Source organism: Sander lucioperca, chromosome 20 (genome assembly GCF_008315115.2).
Source record: "Sander lucioperca isolate FBNREF2018 chromosome 20, SLUC_FBN_1.2, whole genome shotgun sequence".
Taxonomy (NCBI): domain Eukaryota; kingdom Metazoa; phylum Chordata; class Actinopteri; order Perciformes; family Percidae; genus Sander; species Sander lucioperca.
Window position 1 is genome coordinate 19,554,094 of NC_050192.1, and position 17,534 is coordinate 19,571,627.

Below are 17,534 nucleotides of genomic sequence, written 5' to 3' on the forward strand. Positions count from 1 at the left end.
TCTCTCTCTCCTCCTCTCTCTCTCTCGCTCTCTCTCTCCTCCCTCCCCCTCTTGTCATGTTTTTCTTTTGCCTCCTCTTGTTTTTGAAATTTCCTAAACTGACTCACTACTGAAAACTTCCAAAGAAGTATCCCCACCTTTTTTTCTCTCCTTTCTTCCTGATTCCTCTCCTCCTTTCTTTTGTCTCTCTTTACTTCCTGCTCATCTGTTCTCTTTTAAATTTGGTCTTCTCTCTTTTTTCCCCCCTCTCTCTTTCCCCTCTTCCTTAATTTTCTACTCATCATCATTCCTTCTTTTCTTCCTTTCCTCTTTAATTCCTTTCCTATATATCCCTCCTCTCTCTTCTCTTCTCGCTTTTCTTTAATTTCCTCCTCCTCTCTATTCCTTCTTTTCTCTTTTTCTATATTTTCATCCCTCTTCTTCCCTCTTCTTTTTCCCTGCTCCCTTCTTTATTCCCATGCCATCTCATTTTTCATTTCGTCTTTTTCTTTTTTCTCTCTATTTTCTTATTTTCTTTTTCCTCTTCTCCTTTCTTTAATGTCCTCCTCATCTGTATTCCTTCTTTTCTACATTTCCTATTTTCTTCTCTTCGGTATCTCCTCTTTCATGCATCCCTCTCTTCTTTCTCTTCCATCTCTTTCTTTCATTTATCCTCCCTTTTTCCGATGTCTTCTCTCCTTTCTTTGGCCTTTATCTTCTGCCCTTTCGCCTCTTTCTTCTCCTTTTCCTCTACTCCTTTCTGCAATCTTCTCCTACTGTCAGCTTTTTGCTTCTTCCTCCTTTCTCTCCCACTCCGTTCTTTCTTTTCCTCGTCCCTTCGCTCCACCTTGTGTCCCATTTCTCTTTCTCTCTCTCTTTGTCTTTATTATCCCTTCCTCTCCTCCCTCCATTGTCTCCCATTATGTATTTCCTTTGTCCCTTTGTTTTGTCTTTTCTCATCCCTTTCTTATTCTTCTGTCATTACTTTCGTCTTTTCTATAGGCTTTTTTCTCTGTTCTTTCCTCTTTCTACTCTTCCTCTTTTTAAATTGTTTTCTCTCTTCTTCTCATCCCTCTCCTCCTCTTCTTCCCTTCCTTCCCTTTTTTCATCTTCCTCTCCTTTATCTGGGAACTAGGAAAGGAATGATCCTTTTCCTTTCTCCTCCTTCCTCTCATCTCACTCTATTTCCTTGCCTCCTTCCTCCTCTTTTCGCTCTCCTTTTTCCACTTCATCTTTCTTTCCTCTTCGTCCTTTTATTTCTCAAAACCTCCTTTCCTCTCCTCTCCTCTCCTCCTCACCCTCTTCACCTCCTCTGTCCTTCTCCTCTCCACGGCGCTGATGATGGTTTGGAAAGAAACCCAATTTTGTCGTTTAGATGTGCAGTCAGATAAAACTAGGTTGCGGCTTCGGTTCGACGCAGTCGAGGAAACGGTGACTCGACAGATTTATGCAGATTTAAAAACAAAAAAGCGCAGAGTCGCCCAACCCAGATACAAAAAAAAACGAACCAATACGTCAGCATAACAGCACCATCAAAAAAATAAAAGTTCAAGAGTGTGTGTGTGTGTGTGTGTGTGTGTGTGTGTGTGTGTGTGTGTGTGTGTGTGTGTGTGTGTGTGTGTGTGTGTGTGTGTGTGTGTGTGTGTGTGTGTGTGTGTGTGTGTGTGTGTGTGTTGGAAGCTCTTCCTGGAAGTCAGAACAGTAACCAGGTCAAGTAGCCGTGCTGACAGCACTCGTGTCTGCTCCTTTAAAGAGCACATTTGACGAGAACGATTTCTGTCAAATCATCCAGCGGTTGATTGACAGGTGATCAGCTTGTTGCAGTGCATGCTGGGAAAGGCACCAGCACCCTCTAAACACGTTCCTAAGTGTAGTAATGTGACGCCAGAGAACAGGGTTTGAATCCTGAGACGCAAAATAACTAAAATTACATGTAAAACCACCACAAAAAGATTCAGAAATGACAAAAAAAAGACGAAAAATTACACACAGTGACTAATGTTTCACACCTACACTCTCAGAAATAAAGGTACAGAAAAGTAAAAAAAAAGTACAAATGCTCGTCGCTGGGGCAGTACCCCCAACGGGAAGAAACTTGTACCATATTAATGGGTACAAAGAAGTACCCCTACAGTTTGTGTCTTTTAGGTACACAGGTTTAGGTACATTTAGTCTTAGAAAAGGCACGTATAAGTAGCTGCTACCCCAGAGGATTGTGTACCCTGTCACTTGAAAGGTACTTCTTAGTACCCCACAGGAATTGTACCCTTTGACTTAAATAAGGTACTTTTTTGTACCCTACAGGATGTGTACCCGAAAGGTACTTCTTAGTACCCCATGAGAACACAATAGGACCTTTAATGGTACATTTGTGAATGTTGTACCTTAACTATTACTTTATATATGACAATGTACCTTTTCAAAGGGTACCTATATGTACCTTTCACCATGCATATTTCATTGTGTACCCTTTTCTTTGGAAAGGTACTTTTTGGTACTCAGCTGGAGACATGTTTGTACCTTTGCTGGCACATTTGTGAAATTTGTACCTTAAAGTACTTAATTGTACGCTCACTGTACCTTTATTTCTGAGAGTGTATAGTACGGTAGACTCGCGATTCGGGGCCGAAGTTGCAACATTGTTGCATTTCTAATTTAGTTGGCTTTGAATTCACGCTGCACTTTGTCAAACGCACCAAACACTGTAAACACACGTCACACGGTGGAAACGGCCGCTTATTTATCGGACAGAATATCCGAAACTCGCCGACACTTCTGCTCTCAGAAATAATGGAGCGACACCGCATTCATAACGTCTCGGGTTTTCTGGTTCTGCTTTAGTGTTTCTAATGTTTTAGAAGAAGGCGGACAACGTGAGCAGCTGACAGACAGCGAGTGAAGGAGAGATGATGTCACACAGACTGATGATGTCACACAGACGACCAGCGATGTGTGGTTATATTTGTTAGGGATTTGAAAGTTATCATCTCTTAAAGCTACAGTGCGTAGTTTCTGTCGCCCCCATGAGGAATTCTATGTAATGAATGCATCCACATGATACAAGCCTTCCGTGATCTTAAATAGAAGATCTTTGAGTTGAGCAAGACATTTAAAAGCTAATGCGAAATTGCAATGTGCAATGTGTTTTTTTGTTTTATATTTTCTGACTAAACTAAACTATCAATCGATTGTAGAAAGTAATCGATAGCTGCAGCCCTGATAAAATCTAAAATGCAGGGTATTTGTTTTTACATTTTTGATGTCTGATCAGATTTCCTTGTCTCTGCGGCGATGATGTGGCTGATAGATAGATTTTGGTAAGCAGGTTTTAGATGTGTGGTCAGATTAAAGTAGGTTGTGGCTTTCTCGGCGTAGCCGGGAAACGGTGACTGTGCAGGTTGTTTTGTTTTCCACCACGCAGCAGACATCAGAGAGAGACGAGGTTGTTGCTCGACCCATATAACAGGACCGCTTCTTTCTTCGGGGCGACAGGTGACACATCCAGCACTTTAGGCTCAGATATGAGTTTCAAAACTGTCCCAACACACCCGCAGGCTCGACAGCGTGGAGTTTTCTTCAGTTGCTCCAGTTTCCTCCAAAAGAAGAGAATAAGGTATCATCACTGCCAAATTTTAAGCAAACATAAGATTTTAAGCTTTGCTAATTTTATCTCCCTGCATTTTGTTAAATTGGTCTTCAAATGCCTAAATAACGCTGCTCCCCTTCCCCTTTGCAGAACAATAATACAACAGCAAAGTGGTACCAGAACCATCACCCGAGCAGCGTTAAAAGGAAATTGTAGCATCCCTTTCCGTAGAACATCATTTGCCCAAACTGCATTTTCACTAAAAGGGGCAAAATTATGGAACTTTCTGCCAGACCACTTGAAATGTATCCCAACATTAGCCACTTTTAAAAAAAAATACCAAATTGTGGCTAATTCAGGAACAATCTTGCTCTCATATTTAGTTTTTACACTGTGCTCTCATTGTATACTTTCCTTCCATTTTCATTTCATTTCTTTTTATTTCATCTTTATTGTATTTTTAATAATAATGTAAATCTGTATTTTTATTTGTAACCAAAAGCCCTACTAGGGACAAGTGTTGAGAATTAGCTTTGGCTAAAAACACTATGATTACATCAGATGACTGTTGAAGTTTATCTATGTTTTTTTGTACGTGTCCCTGTCTAAATAAACCTAAATCTAAATCTAAATAAAAAATAAAAAAAGTCCAGAGTCGTGCAGGTGACTCTGGACTGCCAGCAGACATGAATGTGACATACAGGAGATAAGAGATGCATGGCTGCACACAAATATTCCACTGAACAGGCGTCGAAAGGGAAAGTTGAAGAGAATTTCCAAGGCTCAGTTTTCCTCGTATGATGTCACGTAGACCTGTCATACCTGCAGAGGGGAAGAACACTGCATCAGATCTTTTTATTTGGAGTTTTTGGCCTATTTTGTTTCCATTACATGTCTTGGAGGAAAAAAACAACCCATATACACATTAAGGTGTTTATTTTATTACATTTTGTCAATTTGTGTCTGTAGATTTCTCCTAATTTTCCCAAAAGTTAGCATTAGATAATGCCTAAACATAAAATTTCAGAAAACTTGTAATATAAACATGATTGTCTTAATGTTAGAGACAATCAGCTGAGGAGGTCTCATGGCGATATCTCTTAGTTAAAATGTTGTTCTTAAATTAAATACCCTACTGGAATAACATGCTAGCTTCATAAACACACAACCTGCACCAATTACGACTATTTACTTCACTCAATCACTTTAATAAGTTAGAATATTCAGTTTTATTTACCTTGAACTGCCAGCAGTGGTGATTTTGTCTTTTTTTTTGTGTAATCACGTGCTCCTCGATGGTCCCATTTCCCAAATTGGGAAGTCGTTCTTCCGACTTCGGTGTTCCTGAGCTTTAAGGAGACTGTCCTCCCCCCAAAAAACGCTCCCAGACGTCGTTTGTTCAAGCAGCATTTACGTTTATAGTGGCAGCGCCATCTAGTGGCCGTAGTAGTTATGACTGGAGCAAAGCAGGAAGTAAGGTGAGGAAATGTTAGAGCGCCAAATTTCCACCAAAGAGTTTCCACGTAGGACGGCAGGTTAACCTAAGACACCGGGCTTCCAGTCCCTTTGTTTTTTCTTACTTAACGAACGTCATATTCTGCGTCACGCGCGTAACTTTCTGGAAGTGAAGTAACGTCTGAATCGAACCCAAACCGCCATCTTTTTCTTATCTTATCTAAGTAGTTTCTGGGTCTAAACATAACCAAACTGGGACCGTTTCACAACATTACAGACGTGTTCAAAACTGCGACTGAATGAGATCGTATTTTTAATTTATGAAACGCTCCGGTGGGTCGTGTTAGAGGGTAGGAACAAACTTATATTGTTGTTTGGTTTGGAGATCTTGTTGCTTTCAGTTGTAGGGTCCTATCTTGCACCCGGCGCAGCGCAAAGCCAGACGCAAGTGTCTTTGCTAGTTTAAGACCGACACAGTTGTCAATTTCCCATCCAGCGCCTGCGTCGTTTAAATAGCAAATGCACCTGTGCCCATCTGTGCGCCCATGGGCGTGCTGGTCTTACAGGGAGGTGTGTTCAGGTGCATTCTGGGCGTGCTGGTCTTACAGGGAGGTGTGTTCAGGTGCATTCTGGGCGTGCTGGTCTTACAGGGAGGTGTGTTCAGGTGCATTCTGGGCGTGCTGGTCTTACAGGGAGGTGTGTTCAGGTGCATTCTGGGCGTGCTGGTCTTACAGGGAGGTGTGTTCAGGTGCATTCTGGGCGTATTGCTATCTTGAGGCAGCGGGAAGTGATCGCACCGTTGACCAACAAAAACCTGGTCTAAAGTCAATAACGCAGCATTTCATTGTTATTTTAACAGAGCATTAGTAAAATGCTCCTAGACTCGTGTACAGTGTGCGCACACTATGCTTGTTACACACACAGGGACGCACAGCAGCACACACACATGCAGAAGATTACAGATAAAAATATTACGGTGCAAATCCTCCATCATAATAGCAATGCTCCAAGGTCCAAACTCGCCTGGCTTTTAAAGGGAATGGGAGATGATCTCTGATTGGTTGATTGCATGTTACGCCCAAAACACACCTCTGCTTAATGAAGACACTAAGTACAACCAAGGGGGTAAGCTTCTCCTCGGACCGCGAACCTCCTATGGCGCCATTTTAATGCTACAAAGCGATCACCCCCCGTTAGCATCCCATTGACTGCCATTCATTTTGGCGCCACTTTGACAGAGAATAACTTTACATCTGAAGAGTTTAAAGACTCTATTTGTCCATTGTTTATTTCTAAAGAAACACGACAATGTATAAAAGGCTCCATTACCTTGTACCTCACGTTATGGCTCCGTAGCAGACGTTTTTGTAAAAATAGGCTAACAATTGTGTCATAACCACGCGACTTACTGTCTCATAGTAGAGGAATTACCGTATAGTACAGGAGGCGTGTAGGCAGTTTCGTCTCACATTAGCTGTTTAAGTGTAATTACTAATAATAAAGCATTTTAGTTAGCAATGATTAGCCTGTGTCTATGTTATCTCCTTACATATACCTACGCTCTCCATCTCTGCTAGATTGGGAATGATTGAGATTTCTCTTGGCACAGCTACCAGAAGACTTCCAACTTTCAGACAGGTTGCTCACGTCACATTTACGTCGTTTCTCTCAGTTGGAGGCTGCTCAGTAACGCTCAGCGCTCACCGGAAAAGTGCTTCTATTGGCCTTCACTGGTCTCCGTCCAGAGCAACGGGATCTGTTGGTCCATTCTTATATACAGTCTATGAGTACAACCCTTTAGAACCATGCGCCCGGCGCACGGACCCTTTTTTCCACCGTTAAACGTGCAAGCGAAAGTGGATTCATACACGCCCTAAACACACCTGCGCCAGGCGCTTCACGTCGTACGCTTAGATCGTTAAACTAGGGCCCAAAGTGTTCAACTGTTACAGCCAAGCCAAACAACTACTATTGTTGTTTGGTTTGGAGGACTTGTTGCTTTCAGTTGTGATGTGGAAACAACACGTACGCTACAAAGAAGATGTGTTGTGTTTTAAACAAGACGTTGACTGCTGGTTCCAGTATTTATTTCCAGTCTGAAGCTTCAATCAGCAATTTTGTCTGAGTAACCAAATGAAAATAACCATAAAAATGTTTTTATTAATTAAATAGAATGAAGCAATAATGATGTCTGGCTAACTGACATTTTTTGGGTTACAAGGTGGAATATTTTTTAAAGTTCATTTAAATTTGTTCATTTTTTTCTTTTAAGGTTTTTTTGTTAATTAGAAAATAATAATTGATATCACTATTTATAATTAATTGAAAGTTATATTTATTTTATTATTTTCGTTCTTGAATGAAAAAATAAAAATATATTTTTCATTAGGGCTCCGAATGTCCCATCAACATGGTTCATGTACAGATATTATTAGAATTATTTTCAAAATATTCTATTATTGTTATTTTTCCTTCTTAAAAAACACATATATATATATATATATATATATATATATATATATATATATACACATATATACACATATATAAAAACACTTTTTAATATACATGTAGTACTTGTATTTTCCATCAATATAATTTGTGTGTACCCAAAAACAAAACTATTTTAATGTGTCTACACAGCAGCAGGAAAGGTGAAGATAAAACGATGCATCTCTACAGGCCGTTGCTCTTTATTTCGGGGTCTTTGAACCCCCCCGAGTGATGTCGTCACATCAGACACAAAGAGCTGGGCTAAATATAGATCACACACACACACATACACACACGGAAGTTTGCTGTTACTGTACTTCCTGGAGTCACCTGTGTGGGAAATCCCCTGCGGTGACATCACTCAGGTATGACTCGGACCAGTTCAGTTCAGAGAGCTGTCTTCTGCCTCGAGGGGGAAACTTGATCTACAAAAAAAAAAAAGCATTCAGACACACAAACAAAGGCATAAGACATGGTAGCAGCCCACAAAGCAAGCCCCCAGGAAGAGCGCCGAGTCTAAAAGCCACCATGGGCTTAGCGGATAACGGTGGTACTGCACCCCATGGCCCAGAAAGACTTTTCACATAGACTTTGCATGGCGAAAGAAACGTCTATATTTCAGCGGATAATTTGTTTCTGGGTATATCAACTTACCAGCCCGAACACTGAAAGGGTCCTTGTTTAAAACGTCACGTTTTTAACATTTTTAACATTCACTAGAAGCGAATCCAGAATTATTAAATTTGGCATGATGAACGCGCATAGTGGACTGCGCCCGCCCGCTCACATGACTGTTCTCCCGAGCTCATGTAGCTAGCTGTAATAATGGATATAGCTAATGGTTGTAATTCACCATGTGTTCTATTAATACATCCATGGTATTATCTTATGAAGTCATGATACATCCCAGGGATGTATGTAGCTGCTGTAAAGCCTGTTAGCTACGTGGATGTAACGTCATTAGCGTTTCCCAAACTAGCGGGCTATCGGCTAGCTAGCTAGTTGCTAACATCAGGGGTAGCTAGCATGGCTGTATTAAGATCTATACATAGTTAATTATATGCCTACATAACGTTACTACAGACATAGTGATTACATCGCCTTGGTTCTCTCTTATGATCCATCCGAGGGCTGTATGCTGTAAAGCTTGTAACGTGGATGAGAGCTGAAGCCATGGATGAGCTCTGTTCACGAAACTGCAGGCTAACTGCTGGCGCTAGTTATTAGCTAGCTAGCTAGCTAGTAGCACAACATAATTATTAAATCTCCTTGGTTGTCTAGCTAAATACATCTATCGTTTATTTAGCTAAGCATGTATACGATCGGGAACAACGAAAACACAATGTTTAACGTTAGTGAATCTTTTAGACAATGAAAACAGCGAGTTCATGAGTTCGCCACTTGTACGAGACACGAGAGAGAAGCTCATGAACGCGCATGTTGCTACCAGTTGCTACGACAACACAAACAAATTGTTGCTAGTGCGCATGCCCATCGTGAGCCAACCAGCGTTATGGGCCAACAATGCGGAAGAGCCGAGCTCCATGTTTGCTTTATGCGCTTTTGAGCACTCTCATTGGAACGTACGGAGCTTCCCGCCGAACACTGTATCCAGTTCTCTTAATACATCCATGCCACAAGTCACATATTAGGAATAATTTATCGCTTAAAAGTGAACGTCAAATTAAAATCCTCGAGTGTCTGAAAACCATGGCGTGGGTTTGTCATTAGAAGGGTCATCAGGAAGGCCTAAATACACAAATACTAACGGTGCACTCAAGAGTTGTGCACGTTAAAAGCTTTAACAAAAGAAAATGTAGACAGGTCTTAGCTAACAGGAGTTAGTGAGGACCAGGTGTGTGTTTACCAGTGTTGTAATGTAACAAAGTACAAATACTTCACCGTACTTAACCCTCCTGTTTTTGCCCATAAAAAACAACACGGTTGGTTCAATACAACATTCTTCACAATATCATTGAATTCCAGAAATTATATTATATTTTACAGCATTTGGAGAAGAAAAACGGTTTAAATGGTTTAAAAACCATTTCCTGACTAAACTCTGGAAAACGTCTTCCTCGGATTTTAACTTAATTGTCAAAATATTTCATAATTTCTGCTTTTTAACTCAAGAATTAGGTATAAAATCATATAAATGAGGTTTATTGACCATGAATTTTGAAAAAATAATTGTAAAACTTGTGGTAATAAGTTGGTTTAAGGGGTGTATATACTGGCGGTAGCTAGAAAACGTTGACTAAAGCAAGAAAATAAAAAAATATTAAAGAAAAAACATTTAAATCAAACATTTTTGTACATAATAAATGTACATTTTTATACATTTAAAAAAAAAAGTTTTCAACCGGGAGTGTTGATGTATGTTGTACAAATGTATTTTGGGACCACAGAGAGTCTAGAGAGGTGAGATTATTATATATGATTTATGCTGTTTCTGGGTGAAGTATCCCTTTCAGTCCACAGGACAGCATAATGTAGTAGGGGGACAGGCAGGGTCTGAGTCTGCTGGCAACTTTGATGGTCTGGCAGGAAATGAATAAAACTGGGCCGGTGTTTGAGATGAGAGGCTGACGAGGGAATGAGATGCAGGTGAGCGGGGGAGCGGGGAGGTCAGGTAACTGCAGAGCTGAGGGCACGTTCAATCTCAAACCAGTGTGCAACATTTTGCTTTGGTTTCTTACGATGGCCGACAGGGGCAAACGCACTGCAACTTAATGAAACGCACGCAAATAGACAAAACACAAGCAAATTAAGAAAACAACTTCATTCATTTGACAACACATGCGCAGCATTTAGCAAATGCACTGCAAATACACACAGCACAACCAAATACAGAAACGCGCTGCAAATACAGAAACGATGCAAAAAGAAAAGCAAACAATCCCCGAAAACAAATGCAACAAAAAAAAAACGCTGCATCCAGATTACACAACGGAAGTTCTCCAGGCCTCTAGTGGGGGAGCGCTGAGTGGAACAGCTTGATTTTCGACCCCAGGGAGAGAGAGTCCTCACCCCAAGTGAGGGAGTTTAAATACCTTGGGGTCTTGTTCGCGAGTGAGGGGACAATGGAGCGGGAGATTGGTCGGAGAATCGGAGCAGCGGGTGCGGTATTACATTCAATTTATCGCACCGTTGTGACGAAAAGAGAGCTGAGCCAGAAGGCAAAGCTCTCGATCTACCGGTCAGTTTTCGTTCCTACCCTCACCTATGGTCATGAAGGCTGGGTCATGACCGAAAGAACGAGATCCAGGGTACAAGCGGCCGAAATGGGTTTCCTCAGGAGGGTGGCTGGTGTCTCCCTTAGAGATAGGGTGAGAAGCTCAGACATCCGTGAGGAGCTCGGAGTAGAGCCGCTGCTCCTTCGCGTCGAAAGGAGCCAGTTGAGGTGGTTCGGGCATCTGGGCGCCTCCCTAGGGAGGTGTTCCAGGCACGTCCAGCTGGGAGGAGGCCTCGGGGAAGACCCAGGACTAGGTGGAGGGATTATATCTCCAACCTGGCCTGGGAACGCCTCGGGATCCCCCAGTCGGAGCTGGTTAATGTGGCTCGGGAAAGGGAAGTTTGGGGTCCCCTGCTGGGGCTGCTACCCCCGCGACCCGATACCGGATAAGCGGACGAAGATGGATGGATGGATGGATGGATGGAGTTTACAGACACGTCTCTGCTGATTGGGTATCACCTTGTGTATTTGGTTGTGTTGTGTGTATTTGCAGCGCGTTTGCTAAATGCTGCACATGTGTTGTCAAATTTATGAAGAATGTTTTCTTAATTTGCTTGTGTTTTGTCTATTTGCGTGTGTTTCATCAAGTCGCAGTGTGTTTGCCCCTGTCGGCCACCGTAGTTTTTGGGTTGAGTGACATGTTTCCTCAGAACGGTGTGAAACAAGCTTTGATTAATCCAAAGTCATGTGTATTTATTTTGTCTCTCTCTTTACCGTACTTTATCGTCTTTGGTCAGTTCTCATTTCAAATATTTCTTTCTTCGCACTTTCCCACATGCCTTTTTATTGTGCTCCCTCTGTCACTGAGTATGTTTACATGCACACCAATATTCCACTATTATTCCGAATATGACAATATTCCCAATTTGATACAGGTCATGCAAATAGCATATTCTGGTTGGATATTCCGAATAAGGCCTTTTTCCGAATATAGCATTTTCCGATTAAGACATGTGGGGTATTCCGGTATTATTCAGGTTTTAGAAGCATTCTTTGGACATGTAGACAGCACATTCAGAATATGCGTCTCAATCTGGGTTTTTACTGCAGTTTGTGACAGTTTACAGTTTGTGTCTACTACAAATGACAGCGTAATGTACATCTATCTAAATATCTGTACATGTTGTTCATACATTGTTCATATTACACAGCCATATATATTCTGCTCTTATAAGGTAACTGCTAATACACTGCACACATTTATATTTAATTTATATTACTCTAAACCACTCCCTGTAAACCAACTGTATACTACTGTTAACACTGCATTATATTTCTTGTCCTGTCTATACTGGTCTACACTTTGTATATCACATTGCACTTTTGTGCTCTTTTTGCACTTCTGGTTGGACGCAAACTGCATTTTGTTGTCTTTGTACTTGTATATGAATCTAATCTACAAAAATCTAATGTGTTGTTATAAACTGGCATTGCTAATCAGCATTTCAATCCAAAGCGACTTCCAATAAGTGCATTTAACCATTAGGGTACAAACTCAGAATAGCAAGTATCACATAGAAGCACATTAGCTTCACATAAGCCAAACTACATGGTGCCCCATGTAAGTGCATTTCTTTTTATTTTTCATTGTTTTTATTTTTAGCCAAGGTGCAGTCGGAGGAGGTTTGTTGAGTTCAGGAGCCCGGACTGCAAACAGTAAATCAAGCAAATAAATACAAGCAGTTTGTAAACACACACACACACACACACACACACACACACACAGACACACACAGTGAGCTGAAACCAAACCTACACCATTGAAAGTAGGTAAGTAGGTCTCGTCTACTTGTGATTTCTGCACCAGTTAAATATACAGGTCATTGTGTGTGTGTGTGTGTGTGTGTGTGTGTGTGTGTGTGTGTGTGTGTGTGTGTGTGTGTGTGTGTGTGTGTGTGTGTGTGTCATCAGATAAGATTTAATCTAATCTGATAAAATTGATCGTAACGATAGACATCCGATTTCAAGAGATATTACTGATATCGTTTTTATCTGATTGGGTATTTTATTCTATTTAAAGTGATGAACACATTATTGCATCAATAACTAATACAATAATATAATATAAATAATATATATATATATTACTCTGCAGAATGAGTACTTTAACTTTTGGTACTTTAAGTTTATTTTGAAGCTAATACTTTGGTAATTTTCAGGGTTCAACAATAAGGGTTGCCCGATGGCAAGTAAATATAGCAACTCGCCCATTCAAGAAGTTCAAATCATTGTATCACAAATGAATTCCGAGAACGCTTGTTGAATGATTGGATTTGAACGTGACGTTGGCCAATCATGAATTGACTTGGTTCTAGTAACACGTGACTGGCGTCTAGTTAGAAGAAGAAACGTTTTCTCTTTTGTCTTCTCCTCTTTCTACTGTGAATTACTCCCTATGTTGTGTGTTATTTTCCCCGTCCACGAGTCACTCAAAGTGCTCGCTGCTGCATTCTAGGCTTAAAGTATTTTCACAGACAGACTCCATGTTTATGGTTTTCTCATCAATAAACGGCCTATTGAGGGATTCAGTGTGGGCTCGCATCTTAATTTTAGTCTTAAACAGGAACTCTGCTATAATTATTACCTCACGTCTAGACTACTGCGACTCCCTCCTGATTGGCCTGCCTGCATGTGCCGTCCGACCCCTGCAGCTCATTCAGAAACGCAGCAGCTCCACTGGTCTTCAACCTCCCCAAGTTCTCTCACACTACACCGCTCAGTCCAGGCCGGGGGAAGGAGGGAGGGATAAAGTTTTTTTAAACTTTATCCTTGCACTGCTATAGTTTTTATATTACTATATTTACATTATTCTCTTATATTGTCCATATTTAATGCTGGTCTCTAGACTTTATCCTTGCACTATTGGACTTATTTGCACTACCACCATGACACACACCCTCTCATAGAGCACCTTACCATGCAGACTGATCCACAGGGTCAGTCCCTGTCCTATCACTGCAAGCGTCTCATGCTTATACATCCCTTATAGTACATTCATGTGGATTTTTTATTTAGTATCTTTTCTTTTATTGTCCATATTATTCATTTGGATTTGTTACTTTATCATCCTGTTTATGATGTATGTGTATGTTGTGTGTGATGTCTTTAAGCTACTGGAACCTTGAATTTCCCCTTGGGGATCAATAAAGTACCTACCTACCTACCCACCCACCCATCTATCCATCCAGGTCCTGGCTCCTAAATGGTGGAATGAGCTCCCTATTGACATCAGGACGGCCGAAAGCCTACGCATCTTCTGCCGCAGGCTAAAAACACATCTCTTCCAACTGCACCTTGGATAATAATAATAATAAAAAAAAGAAATTTCTGTATATATATTTTTACAGCTGCACTTTCATTGGCTCTTTGTAGTTTTGCTTATTTATTGAAAGCACTTAATTGGAAGGCGTATCATAGTAGGGGGTCTGGGTGTCCTCCCCCAGGGAAGTTTTGAGCGTCAGCAACTTCATTTTCTGCATTTGGATACGCTGTAATGCACCAATTTACGGTGGAAATCCCTTTATTTAGCCTATGCGAAAAACAATAACACAGATGACAATTCAAAATATATTTTAAAGTATTTTTAAGTGGATATATGGAAATCCTGGAGCTTTCTTAGTGGGTATACCTGCGTGTCACGTAGACTACACCACTGCTGTCCTTGATGTATTTATACATTGTAAATAAAGATCAAATAGAACAACTTACTTGAGTCTTTGCAGGTTATTTGATAACCACATACGTATAGGGGCCAGTAAAAATTGATTTTGGGCAAGTCGATTTTTCTTTCACTTCCCCTTAACGTTGAACCTTAACGTTGAACTCTGACTTTTCCTTCAGTAAAAGATCATCAGTACTTCTTTCACACACTCCTGTTGGGAAACCATCAGTGATCTTTAAGGGCAGCACACACAGCTGCACGCTGGCGACATATGACTCACTTTAAAAACACCCACACGTCTTGTTTGTTTGTTCGGCTGCACCCTGGCAGCATCTTGATTCACCACTGTCCTATATCCTCGCCAACGCTATGCGGTAGTTGTCCGGTGTGTGTTTACTCTGCAGCGTTTGAGAGGATGTAACCCACGAACATTTAGAGATATAAACCTGCTGTGGAGCTTCAGTGATAACCACAGTCTCCCCATTCTTCCTGCTGATTCCTCGCATCTACGTTCACGCCTGTCTTCATAAAAGCTCAGTTTTTCAGGTCTGCAGCTAACAAAATGCTTGCACTAGTTTTGGCCTAGGTCTGTAAGTTAAGCTATAGACATATTGTTTTTATTTTTTTTATTTAACCTTTATTTAACCAGGTAGGCCGTTGAGAACAGGTTCTCATTTGCAACGGCGACCTGGCGAAGAAAAGCGTAGGCGTGCAAGACAACAAGTAGTTTCACATTCAGTACAGTACAAGAATACAGAATACAATATGCTACATCAAGTGCAGAACAAGTGGGCATTACAAATGCTGGCACGTAGTGAGGTGTAAGTAAGTCGATGAATGTGCAATATACATGAACAGATCACTGCTGAGATGGTGTAAAGAGTCGATGGTTTAATGAGTCAATAAACAGTTAGTCTAGTGGTCTAATTAGTGAAGTAGATCAGTTATAACACAATGTATATGAATAGACAGTCTAGATAAATGCTGAAGTGTAGTGAAGAGTCAATCTACAGTTAGTGCAAGTTGCAGTCTGTTAAGTAATGTAAATCAGTAATAACACAGTTAGCAATAATCAAGAGACAATATACAAGTTAGTATACAGTTAGTGCAAATGGTGGTCTAGGTAGTGATGTAGATCAGTGATAATACAATATGCAAGAATAGACAGTCTGTAAATGCTGAGATGTAGTAAAGAGTCAGAGTACAGTTAGTGCAAAGTGTGGTGTAGGTAGTTATGAAGATCAGTAATAACACAGTATACAAGCATAGACAGACCATATAAATGCTGAAATGTGGTAAAGAGTCAATATACAATCAGTGCAGATTGTGGACTAGATAGCGAAGTAGATCAGTAGATGTGCAAAAATTGTGTGGCAACAAAGGTGGCAAGAAATAACGGTTGAGCATACTAGGGCAGGTGAATAGTGCAAATTAGCGTAAACAAATATGATATGCAACTATGCAATGGGGCATGACAGAGATAATGGAGCAAGGGTGTGCAAAAACAGTGGGTGAAAGACGGGGAGCAGTTAGCACGTACAGTGATCGGACAGGAGCGCGGACAGAAGTGCTTTAAAGGTAGTTAGTGGGATAAGGGCTTTGAGTTTCAGGGGTTTTTGTAGTTCATTCCAGTCATTTGCAGCTGAGAACTGGAAGGAGTGGCGGCCAAAGTAGGTGTGCGCTTTTGGGGTGACCAAGGAGATGTAACTGCTTGAGCGGAGGTTGTGGGTGGGTAAAGCTATAGTGACCAGTGAGCTCAGGTACAGCGGGGCTTTGCCTAGCACAGACTTGTAAATGAGTTGGTACCAGTGAGTTAGGCGTCGAGTGTGTAACGAGGGCCAGCCAATTAAAGCATAGAGTTTGCAGTGGTGGGTGTTATAAGGGGCTCTGGTCACAAAACGTATGGCACTGTGATAGAGAACATCCAGTGTTTTCAGGAGAGAGTTTGAGGCAGTTCTGTAAATAACATCACTGATCGAGAATTGGTAAGATTGTCATTTTCACCAATGTGAGTTTGGCAGCGTGAGTGAAGGAGGTCCTGTTGCAGAATAGAAAACCGATCCTGGACTTAACTTTAGATTGAAGTTGTTGTATGTGTTGCTGGAAGGAGAGGGAGCTGTCTAACCAGACACCTAGGTATTTGTACTCATTGCACTCACGTTTTCTAATTCCAGTCCATCGAGCGTGGTGATGCTGATTGGATGGGCCGGGGTAGGCAGTGTTTAGAAGTAATTGGAGGTTTCGGAAGGAGTGCTGAATAGCGTAGAAGCTCTCCTGAAGGTTTGATAACACATTATCTAATGAGGGGCCGGATGTGTACAGGATGGTGTCGTCTGCATAGAGGTGGATTTGTGAGGGCCCGGCAGCAAGAGCTACGTCATTGATGTAAAGGGAGAAAAGCATTGGCCCGAGAATCGAACCTTGTGGCACCCCCATGGAGACAGCCTTAGGTCCAGACAACAGGCCCTCAGATTTAACGCACTGGACCCTATCAGAAAAGTAGTTACTGAACCACGCGAGGCATGTCATGGGAAAACCCAAGATTGTTGAGTCTGTCAATGAGAATATGATGGTTAACAGAGTCAAATGCCTTGGACAGATCAATGTAAACGGCTGCACAGTAATGCTTTTGGTCAATGGCGACCGTGATGTCGTTTATAACCTTGAGGGTGGCTGTGACCAGCACGGAAGCCAGATTGCATAGTGTAGGATCCCACAGTCTCCCCATTCTTCCTGCTGATTCCTCGCATCTATGTTCACGTCTGTCTTCATAAAAGCTCAGTTTTTGGGGTCGGCAGCTTATAAAAACATTAAGTCATGGGTTTTTTACATTGTTGACAGTGACTATCACCACACAGCAGCTTTTAGACATTTTTCTGTTTGCTAGCAGACTAAATTGAATGGAGAGCGGAGAGTTGTTTTCCCCTCCGGTGGGCGTGGGACTTAAATGCGCTCCGTCCCTATTGCAACAGTAAAATGTTGGAACGGCATCACTGGATCCTGTGTTTAAACGTGCACACCACGTCAGATGTTCAGTGAGCCAACGCCATCACCACATCAGAGTTTTTTCAACGCTTTGACCTCAGGCTCGTGCACGGGAGGGGGAGAGTACACGCTGCAGTGCA